Consider the following 12431-nt stretch of genomic DNA (forward strand, 5'->3'; position numbering starts at 1 on the left):
TGGTAATATATATTTTATTGAGTTTTCGACATTTTTGGAGCTTGCATGAAAGGATTGATGAATTTGGATGACGCAAAAAGTATGTAGGTACCAGGTACCTGCAACGAAAGATGTCTTTGCCTACCTCTCTGGGAAAAATACATAGGTACATAAAAATATTCACACACTTTTGTCATAACTAAATCTCAATTCTATTATTAAACCATACAGCTCAACTTGGCTTTTCAGTCTTTTCAGACTGTTAGCTCTGTTAACTTCGCACAGGATATAATCACATTTATATGTATGTATGTATCACTACATAGTAAAAAGCAAACTCGATTCCCTTTGTCTGTATATATATATAATATACATATTTTTATTTAAACTTGCACAAAATACAAATGTAGAGCACAATAGGCGGACTAAAGCATTATCTTATTCAACTCTCATTAACTTTATGTGGGGTTAAACATATATGCTTAGATTTTTAAAACATTAAAATATTATACTTACTTATCTTTAAAACAACACAACGGATGTCAATTCAGTTTTTTTTAAGATATATAATGTTTCGAGAGGAATGTCTATAAAAATAGGTACCAGCTGTCCCTGCAAACGTTTTGAATTTTTTGGGTATGAAAAATAGTTGTGGCCGATTCTCAGACCTACTTAATATGCTCACAAAATTTCATAAGAATCGGTCAAGCCGTTTCGGAGGAGTACGGGAACGAACATTGTGACACGAGAATTTTATATATAAGATGTATAATGCTGCCCGTGCGAAATCGGGGCGGGTGATTAGTGTATGTATATAGGTGAAACGCCCCAGTAAACATAAAATAAAGCCATAAAACCAGCGTCAGAAATCCTCAATATCAGATAAACTCATATTAATATTTACCTGTACACAATTTTCCACGAGCAGAGTTCTTACTAAAAATGTAGCAAGTAGCGACATCTATTTTAATAAGAATGAAACAATTCAGCCGAAATTTTATCTTCAAACACGACATTTAACACATAGAGGGCGTTGCTTAACTTAGTTCCTGCTGAAATTTAGAGATGGCTCTGTAAGCAGCGTAAGAAGAAAGTTTACGTTTTCCCGCACATAACGGTTTTGTTATTTTCATCTAGATGGCGACACGATAATTTTATAGTATTATTTGTTATCGTCATTTTATTTTAACCTTTTTTTTTATTTATTAATGCAGCAGAGAATGCCCCAAGGAATTAAATTCACTTGTTGTACGTTTACATGTTTGAAATAAAAAGGAAGACAGAAATTATTATTCGAGCACGAAATATACAAATACATACATACATATGGTCACGTCTTTATCCCTTGCGGGATAGACAGAGCCAACATAGTCTTGAAAAGACTGAATGGCCCTTGAACTTGAAATAAACCCCTAACCTTCAAATAGATTTTCAAACGGTTAATACCACTTACCCTAAAGTCTTGGTACTGATGAGTGGTGTTTTCAGACTCAGGAAACCATTGAGCCGGCTGGTCTTCTGTCCGCCATCGGTAGATGATTGGTCCACTCTGAAACAAGATACGTTTCAAAATATTATTATACTAGATCGTGACAAGTGGAAAGATGTAGTCTCTGCCTACCCCTCCGGGAAAGAGACGTGATTGTATGTATGTATGTATGTGTTATACTAGCTGCGGCCCGGGCTTTGTTCCATATTATAAAACTATCGCTGTCCCGTTCCACGTCATAATAAAAAGCGAAACAGCGATACTTCAGCGATGCTTGCCCCGCAGTCTAACATGGCAACATAATTCTATACATACATACATATGTTCACGTCTATATCCCTTACGGGGTAGACAGAGCCAACAGTCTTGAAAAGACTGAATGGCCACGTTCAGCTATTTGGCTTAATGATAGAATTGAGATTCAAATAGTGACAGGTTGCTAGCCCATCGGCTAAAAAAGAATCCCAAGTTTGTAAGCATATCCCTTAGTCGCCTTTTACGACATCCATGGGAAAGAGATGGAGTGGTTCTATTATTTTTTGTATTGGTGCCGGGAACCACACAACATAATTCCATCTACTTAAATAAATACACTATTCAAATACCCAAATACGTGAGTATAGAAGAAAATAATAGAATTAGCACGAACAAACACATACGTACATATATATTATTATACATGTATCGCTAGCGAAATATGATATCGGTTCGTTGTTCCCGAGAGTGGAATTCAATTTTCTGTTTATGTCACTACTAGAGTGCAGGGTGGGGTGCCACTGATGGCGACTGTAGGATGAATAGTCGCACTGTTAGTTGTTCACCATGGAAGACAGGAAAAGAAAAGAGGAGAGAAATAATCACATTTAAAGTACTATATTATGGATATGTACATACTAAACCAATACTAACCGATGCTCTTACGATGAGGGCAAATATCGCGAGGAAACCAGCACATAATATAACTCCTAGGTCCAACTCCTACTGGGAAGAGCATTCCAGGATTTTGAATGGGATCGTATTCGGTGAATAAGGGATAGGTTTATAAACTTGGGATTCTTATTTTAGGAAATGGGCTAGCAACCTGTCACTATTTGAATCTCAATTTTATCATTAAGCCAAATAGCTGAACGTGGCCATTCAGTCTTTTCAAGACTAGACTTGCGGGGTAGACAGAGCCAACAGGGCTCTGTCTACCCCGCAAGGGATATAGACGTTACCATATGTATGTATGTATGATACATGTTGGTATAACATTTTAGAATGATGGACATTTAAGATTCAGGGATCGTGAAACCAAAGCTACAAGTTTAACTACTAAACTATAGATGGCGCTATAGTGCGTTGCACGCTGGTAGTCGCACCACACCCTTACCCATTGTCGGTGCCGCCGGAATCAAGTTTTGAACTATCAATCGAAACTTTCCCGCTCTCGACTATGTTCCCGGCTAATTAACATGTGCTGCAGTGATTAATTATTATCAGGGTTCGAGAATTGCCCTAATTTATTCGCATTTTTAAAATTGACTAAGTTTTATTTGGTTTTATGAGAACGCTTCTATTAATCGTCACACTATCGCTCTTACACTCACACGCAAATCACGATTTCATCCCTTACATGGTCGATAATAAACAAACTCACGGAATATATGTATATTCAGAGATGGAAAGTTTATAATAAGTACAAAAGCTATTAATGTAAGTACCGCAAAAATAGAACATACATACATACATATAATCACGTTTTTATCCCTTGCGGGGTAGACAGAGTCAACAGTCTTGAAAAGACTGATAGGCGACGTTCAGTTATTTGGCTTTAAGATAGAATTGAGATTCAAATAGTGACAGGCCATCGCCTTAAATAAGAATCCAGAGTTAATAAGCCTATCCCTTAGTCGCCTTTTACGACATCCACGGGAAAGAGATGGAGTGGTCCTATTCTTTTTTCTATTGGTGCCGGGAACCACACCAATGGGCTTACAAACTTGGGATTCTTCTTTTAGGCGATGGGCTAGCAACCTGTCACTATTTGAATCTCAATTCCACCATAAAGCCAAACAGCTGAACGTGGCGAATCAGTCTTTTCAAGACTGTTGGTTCTGTCTACCCCGCAAGGGATATAGACGTGATTATATGTATGTATGTAACTTTAAATAATGATGTTATTGCACAATGCCAAATTATGTACCGTCAGCATAACATATCGAGCGTTAGCAAAACAAACGTACGGAAAGAACGTCGTTGGCAGATGGCGCGCGGGTGCTAAGCGGATTGCTATATTTTGTCACGGTACAAGTGATAAGCATTAGCGATTTGACGAAAACGTGTGAGGTTCCAGAGAAGAATTTCTAATTATGTAGGTATATGTTGTATACAAAATCATGCCTCTTCTCGGGTGGTGTAGGCAAAGACATCATTCCATTTGACAAATAAGACATTGACAAGTAAGAGACAAAAGAGAGCATGCAAACTCATCTGTTTAGCAAATATACAAGGGGAGTATGGATGGAAACGTTGAAGAGGTAAAGCCAAGTAGAACATATCTTCATCAAATGATGGACGTTCTGGCCAAAATCAGGTCAAGAGTAACTGAATGGACTAGATTTACATACCCACTGCTCAGTCTGTGTCGCGTTTAATTCTATATTTTTTCCACTCCCTCTCTTAAAGCTCAGTAATTTTGGCTGTATGTTCTGTTTCAGTCAGTTAATCACTCAAATGTGACACAGCTGCACCGATTTTTAATAAAAAATTTATATGAACCTAAAGCATTTAATAAACCGACGTCAAACAGAGGCATTTTTATGAAAATTCCGCGGTAGCGAAGCCCCGGTCAAAAGCTTGTTGATGATAACATAATTTTAAGGAAACACGAAAAGACTTAGGCCATACAGCTTCCATGCATACCAATTCCTATTTAAACAGCATCGAAAATTCGAAAATTTCGCCTGTACGAAATCGGGAACGCTATTAAAACGCAAATAGAAATTTCAACGTGTCGATGGATGCCTCAAAGGATATATACAATGCAATGTAGGGTAACACGTGAAATTCAACATTCGTTCGGGCAGTCAATGTTTTCAAAGCAAGGAATATAGATGTGGCTGTAGTATGTATGTACGATAATACGCTTTCGTTTACAATTTGGGCCATACACACGAAAATGTCATTACAACGACGTCATATTACTAGCGCTTCGCGTCGCTACAAACATAATTTGTATAATTCCATACATTTGTTGTTGCAAAACATATGTATAGGTACCGCACATGAGAATTTCAGTTTATTTCGTACATACATACATATAGTCACGTATATCCCTTGCGGGGTAGACAGAGCCAACAGTCCTGAAAAGACTGATTGGCCACGTTCAGCTTTCTGGCTTGATGATAGAATTGAGATTCAAATAGTGACAGGTTGCGAGCCCATCGCCTAAAAGAAGTTTATTAGCTTATCCCTTAGTCGCCGTTTACGACATCCATGGGACAGAGAAGGAGTGGTCCTAATCTTTTTTTTTTAATTGGTGTCAGGAACTACACGGCACCAATAAAAAAATGAATACGTGGGAACCTTGGGAAATCTTCATTAATGCGTTTTAGCGTAGAAAACAAAAACATAGTGTGTGCCGTCAGCTTCTCTTCTTATTCCGCTTGTAAAAGTCAATCAATGAAACAGCTTACAAACTTGGAATTCTTATTATAGGCGATGTGCTAGCAACCTGTCACTATTTGAAGCCATTTCATCACTGGGCCTACAGCTGAACGCAGCCTTCTTCGTCTTTTCGAGGACTGTTTATTTATGTATTTGTTCTTTACTAGCTGTGCCCGCGACTTCGTCCGCGTGGAATAGTTATTTTTGGCATCATTGAAGCCCCTCAAGGATCAAGTAAGTTTTTCCATTATTTCTTCGCTCCTAAAAGTTGCAGCGTGATGTTATATAGCCTAAAGCCTTCCTCGATAAATGGTCTATTCAACGCAAAAAGAATTTTTCAATTCGAACCAGTAATTCTTGAGATTAGCGCGTTCAAACAAACAAACTCTTTAGCTTCAAAACATAAATATAGATTGTAACAATTACAATTTGTAAAGTACAGCAGTACTAATATAATATTCCCCTTTTAAAGAAAATTGTATTCATATAATAAGTGTGACAGTTAAATGTTTGTCCCCTTTTCCACCTAGTTCTGGGACGACCATTATGCTATTCCGAATATTGCCTCAATTTTCCAGGGGCTTCGGGAAACGACGCCATTTTGGTTTTCTCTCGGGAATACGTAGGTAGTACATTCGATAAGTTAAAGTTTCAGATTATTTGTGGTAAAACTTACTATATAGTTAACTGATATTACGGACTTTTTTGTTTGTCAATTTCTTTATATTTGTTTGAGAAATTTGTCATAGCGTGTTTGTTTGTCCGTATTTCATATGAAATCCACTGAACAGATTTCGATGAATCTTTGCATAACTACCTACATATATTGTGTTGTATAACGAAGCAGGACATACAGTGCCTAATATGATTAGAATTTTTGAAATTAATATATAGTGTACCAATATAGATACTTATCAAAAAAAATTGCTCTTATAATCACCTCTATATCCCTTGCGGGATAGACGAAGCTGACAGTCATGAAAAGACTGAAAGGCCACGTTCAGCTCTTTGGCTTGATGATGGAATTGACATTCAATTAGTGACAGGTTGCTAACCCATCGCTTAAAATAATAATCTCTAGTTTATAAGCCTATCCCTTAGTCGCCTTTTTCGACATCCATGGTACGGCATTTTCTGTTAGCGTATAAAAATCGAAGATCTGCAATACCTGATGCTGGGCCATGATAGACCAGCTAAATCATCCGAATTATGGAAAAGGCGTCTTAACAAAAATTGTTCAACCTGATGAGCAGTTTCTTTTGGCGAAGAAAAATGGAACACACAACACAACTGGATTATGTGATGTCTGTGTTATATGTTATGGACTCTTTTATATGTTCGGAAATTCGAGTAAATTTAATGGCCTCATCCTTCGTATTTCCAATAACACGCAAACGGAGTTGCGGGCAACAACTAGGGTAAAATAAAAAATAAAGTTTTATGTCATCCTGTTTTAATTCACTAAAAGGGGATGTTCTCATCAATGTTAAAAGTACATTTTTAGAATTGTAGTAATACTCTGAGTCTTGTCAAATTAAATACGAAGCCTTTGAGTGGCTCTATCTACCCCGTAAGTGATTGAGATGGTAAATAAATGTATACGAAGTAAATGTTTACCAAAAAAAAGACCAAAAAAACGTTCAATCTATTATATTCTGATCGTTCGCTCGTTGTCGAATACTGTAGCAGTTATCACAAAATCGTTAATATTTCATAATAAACTCAAACTGAAAGACGATAAGATTCAATTTTCCAATTGTATGTTAAAACAATAAATAGCTATAACATTTTGGATGCCTCCCTAAAGTTCGGCTAAGTTGTAAATTATAGCAAAAGTTTGAACAACGTTTTCGTGATCTGAAAAATAACAGTTCCATTGGCTTAAGTTGGTGCCGGTTATTTTTTTTTTGTATTTAGTAGTGTACATCTTATAATATAACCCACCTAAAAAATCAAAATTACTAGATTCCGCCCCTATAGAAAAAAATATCTGTAAATTTCCGTTTTTTTATAATTTGTGCACCCCGAGACATACATACATACATAAAATTCTTTTCACTTGCCACGATCTATGCATACTTCCTTCGCTTCATCTCTCTTCATACAAGCTCGGCGATTCCGGGTACTTTACGGGTGCCGTGCCGTGTGGTTCCCGGCACCAATAGAAACAGGAGTAGGACCACTCCATCTCTTTACCATAGATTGTGTAAAAGGCGACTAAGGGATAGACATAACTGGGGATTCTTCTTTTATGCGATGGGTAGCTATCACTATTTGAATCTCAATTCTATTATTAAGCTAAACAGCTAAACGTGTTTTTTCAATCTTTTGAAGACAGTTGGCCCTGTCTACCCCGCGAGGTATATATATACTATATATATATATATATATATATATAAGGTATAAAAAGTTACCGACAAAAGACAGTTAAAGTAACTTTTTCGAAGATGGCTAAGCGGAAAAATGAACGGCTACTTTTTGTAATAGTGCCCTTTCATAAGAAATATCGCTTCATTCGATTATGACACGGCTGAGTAGGGTTCACTAATGGAACTTTTGGATTTAAAAGTTAAGTACCAACTCGTAACTAAAATAAATCAAATCTATTTTGTTTGTTTGTAAACTTGTATGTATGTAAACTGGGAGACATTCTCCTATAAGAAAAACACAAAAAGTTAATATCGGTCTACTCTTTACATACATACATACATAAAATCACGTCTATATCCTTTGCGGGGTAGACAGAGCCAACAGTCTTAAAAGACTGATAGGCCACGTTCAGCTGTTTGGCTTAATTATAGAATTGAAATTCATATAGTGACAGGTTGCTAGCCTGTCGCCTAAAAGAAGAATCCCAAGTTTATAAACCCATCCCTTAGTCGCCTTTTACGACATCCATGGGTAATAGATGGAGTGGTACTATTCTTTTATTTAATGGTGCCGGGAACCACACGGCCCACGTCTACTCTTTATTTTACCTTTTTAAGTATTAGTTGATTCTTGCGACTTTATCCGACGTAAAACTAAATCGGACAAAAAAACTGGTTGTTTTGCCCCCTTAGAGGGGTGGAAGGATATTTTGTTGTATACAAGTTTTTGAGTTGGACAAAGCTGAAACATGTCTGCGAAAATCGCATTCAGATAAGGGCAGTAGTTTTCGTGTGATGCGATTACAAACATACAGGCAGACAGACACATTTGGCTTCTGTCGGTCACGATCGATATCAATTTTTTTTTTTTCAATATTTTTTAAGATATAAAGTACAATTACTTAATCAACTGTCAGTTTTTATTTTATTATATGTATGTAAATGGATGGTAGTACCTATAAAACCATAGTAAAATGTTCAGCAAAGGCCTCTTTTATATCAATAACAGAAGTGAGTAATTACGAGTAGAATTCGCTTTTTTATGGTATATTCCATCAACTATGGGCTAGCGATCCGTCTTCATCTGAATATCTCAGTTCCATTGCCTTTGAGACTATTGACTCTGTCTACCCCGTAAGATATTGACTTCTTGTTATTCTTATTAATCTTCTTTATTATTATTATTTATTTGTGATTGACAACTGCATCGCTCGTAGCCCGACACACTCTTGGCCAGTTGTATTGGATTTAGCTTAACTTTTATAGTATATATAACAGTGTGTATGTCTGTGTCTTTAATTGTAATTGAAAACTGTCTGAAAAAGAACTTGGCACGCTTAAACTTGGCAAAGAAGTTAGTTAAATTGAATCTTAAAATTAGATTTTACTTAATTAGTAACTTAAAAGGTTATTTTGTAATTACTGTGTTATTCTGATTGGCCAAATTAAGTCTATCTACATCTGTGTACATAAAAACATACATGTAATCTTGTCTATATCCCTTGCAGGGTAGACAGATCTTGAATAGACAACCTTCAGCTGTTTGGATTAATGATGGAATTGAGATTCAAACAGTGAAACTACCTACCTCTCACTGATAGCCTACAAGAAGAATCGCAAGTTTATTAGTCTGTCCCTAAATCGCCTTTTGCGAAATCTATACGAACAACATAGAGTGGTTCTTTTCAAAAGTGTCGGGAACCACACGGCACAATGGTAAATTTTACTCAGCATTAAACTCCAGGCGCTTATTCAGTACACGCACGACGATACATACAGGGATCGTGGAAATGGAGTAGTCTCTGCCTACTCCTCCGGGAAAAAACACACTTGTACCTACAGTATATACTGAAAATGAAGTTAGTATATTTTGATCAAACAAACAAGAGAGCTGTCATGCCATATCACCATATATCATGTCTCGTAACAGCGTCTGCGATGTGAGAAATAATTTGTAATTACGGATGAGGTACTTATAAAATGCCAACGTATACTAAACAGCTTTGGCAGCTTTCTTGCGCAACGTATTGCTATTGAAATAAAGCGCGGGAATGCTGCCTGCGCGATGGGAACCCTTCATAGGGGTCAAAATTTTAATAAAAATCTTAATAAGTCTATAATTTAGAATAGTTTTTTTTACTACACACTACCTACATACCAAATTTCATCGTAACATCGTAAACGATTCAGTAGTTTTTGCGTGAAAGAGTAACAAACATCCATATGTACTAACATCCTGACATATTCACAAACTTTCGCATTTATAATATTAGTAGGATGAATGATCATAATAATTACGCAATCAAAAAACAATTAAATTTTTTCTTTTCTTTTTTTACATCTATTTTAGCGTCTATTACCAGCCATTATTATTATTAAACAAATGAGGTTGCATTACTCTTTTTAAATTGTTATCCCTTAATTGTAGTCTTAGAGTTTTGTACAGAATAGAACCTCCATGTTTTCGTAACTCTTTAACATCTTGATAGTACCCTACTTGGTTCAAATATTAAGATTGTTATTTGCGTTTACTTATGTTAACGTTTAAACCCCTTTCCGTGTTAAATGGTAGCGAGGGGAAACCATAACGTGTGTCAGCTGCTTCTCTTCCCGTTCAGATTGTATAAGTCGATTAAGGGAAAGGTTGAAAAACTCGGGATTCTTCTGAAATTCACCTCAATTTTCGCCTTCAATTTTCCGGGTCATCTAATATGCTTATTAAGTACATTTTTAGTTTACCCAACTCAAGTCAAACGGATTGTACGCTCAAACTGCCTGTCATTTATTTCGTACGGTATACAAATAAATTTCGTAAGAACGACTCCATTAAATATGCCGTGTGGTTCCCGGCACCATTAGGTAAAAGAATAGGACCGCTCCATCGGTTTTAAATGTGAATAGCGTAAAACGCGACTAAGAAATAGGCTTCTAAACTTGGGATTCGTCTTTTAGGCGATGGGCAAGCAACCTGTCACTATTAGAATCTCAATTCCATCACTAAGCTGAACGTGGCCTTTCAATATTGCTAGAGTATAGGCTCTATCTATTGTAAGGGATAAAATTGTGATGATATGTACAAACTAGTTGCAAGAATAAAAAAAATATTAATGTGAAACTCATTGTAACCATATTATAGGAATAAATGATTCTGATACTGAAGTAAAAATAAGCATCCTCATGGCAAGTGTAAAGATGTAGTCACAGTCACTACCTACCCCTAAAACCTAGTTAATATAGCTTATTTATTGTATACAACAGACGCTAAGTAATAATAATACATGGTTTCATTAATAATTATTAATTTTCTAACTTAGCATCCTAAGGATGTATTCACATTTTTGGCTTTTGCTTTAACTAAGTAAGCAACAAATACATAATAATAAACGGAAATTATTAGAAAATAAGCTTGTGTTTACTTTAAAAAAAAATTAAAACACATGACCCATTATCGAAAATTTGGAATTTGCAAGAAATACATAATAAAGAAAGGCAAATTATAAGTATCAAAGCTTGTGTTTTTAAAATAAAAATATAAAAACAGATAGCCAATTATCGAAAATTTGAAATTTTACGTGTACAACCGTTCCTTGTACTCGTTTCAAGTAAATTAGTATCGATTTAAATTAAAAATAGAGTAAGTACCTTAGCCTTATTTAATTATTCAGAGAAATACCGAAACAGTAAAAATAAGACAGTTAAATGTTTTCCTTTTTAACAATCGTCTTTCTTAACGGAAGAATTAAAATACATGTACATACATATAGTGACGTCTATATCCCTTGCTGGGTAGACACTGAAAACGGTCTTGAAAGGGCTCGACGTTCAACTGTATGGCTATATCATGGAATTAAGATTCAGAAGTGATAAGTACATAGTTAGCACATCGTCTACAAGACGAATCAAATATTACTAAAGTTAAGAATAAAAATTCATTCATTCATTCATATAATCACGTCTATATCCCTTGCGGGGTAGACAAAGCCAGCAATTTTGAAAGACTAACAAGAATGAATTTGTTTAAAATACGTTTTATACACTGAAAATATGTTTATTACTCGAGTAATTTTTTAACATGTTCCCGGCACCTTAAAAAAATATTATAAGTATTATTACACCATCTCTTTACCATGTATGTCGTTAAGGCAACTAAGGGAATAGTAACATCTAGTGCAAGGTTCCATAGTGGTCTGGTAACGAAAAAAAGGCGTGTGCCAGCTTGCCCTTCCCTTACAGTACGTAAAAGTCAATCAAGGGAAACATTCATAAATTAGAAAATCTTATTTTCAGAGATGCTCTAACAACCTGTCACTATTTGAATCTCAATTACATCATTAAGTCGAACGTGGCTTTAAAGTCCTTTCGAGACTATTGGCTCTGTCTATCCCGTAAGGAATAATGTACACAAAACGAATACCATCTAACCTCCGTGGCTCTATCATCATGCCTACAAAAATAAATCCTTCTTAAAGGAATACAAAGGGATTCGCAAATCTAATAAGAATACATATAAAAAAAGGAAGGTTGATTTCAGAGAAAACCTTTATGGTTGAGTGGTAAAGGTGTCTTATTTGCATTTAGATATCAGGTTCGAAGCCCACAAACATATTTCAATGACTATGTTATGCCCGCGTGAAGAGGAACATTCTCGTTTATTTTCGGTTCCCGTGGGAATTTCTTCTTAAGAAACATATGTTTATATTTCAGGTTCATTCTTTTCTGACTAACCTTCAAAAAGATGGATTAAAGATGGAATTGAGATTCATAGTGACAGGTTGCTAGCCCATTGACTAAAAGAAAGATTCACAAGTTTATAAGCCTATCCGTTAGTCGCAATTTACGACATCCATGGGAAATAGATGGAGTGGTCCTATTCTTTTTTGTATTGGTGCCGGGAACCACACGGCACTGTTGCTCTTTAGAATGAAACGTATCGATATTTATGGCGT

General features: G+C 35.8%; 1 long non-coding RNA gene across 1 annotated transcript in view; it reads right to left on the reverse strand.

Annotated features, from left to right (window-relative positions):
• Window positions 1–1432: 1432 nt before the first annotated feature.
• Window positions 1433–12431, reverse strand: part of LOC132903793 (uncharacterized) — a 121813-nt gene continuing 110814 nt past the window's right edge. Inside the window, exon 3 of the long non-coding RNA XR_009657488.1 lies at window positions 1433–1528. This is a non-coding gene — a long non-coding RNA (uncharacterized LOC132903793). The remainder of the gene's footprint in view (window positions 1529–12431) is intronic.

This window comes from Amyelois transitella, chromosome 30 (assembly GCF_032362555.1).
Source record: "Amyelois transitella isolate CPQ chromosome 30, ilAmyTran1.1, whole genome shotgun sequence".
Lineage (NCBI taxonomy): Eukaryota > Metazoa > Arthropoda > Insecta > Lepidoptera > Pyralidae > Amyelois > Amyelois transitella.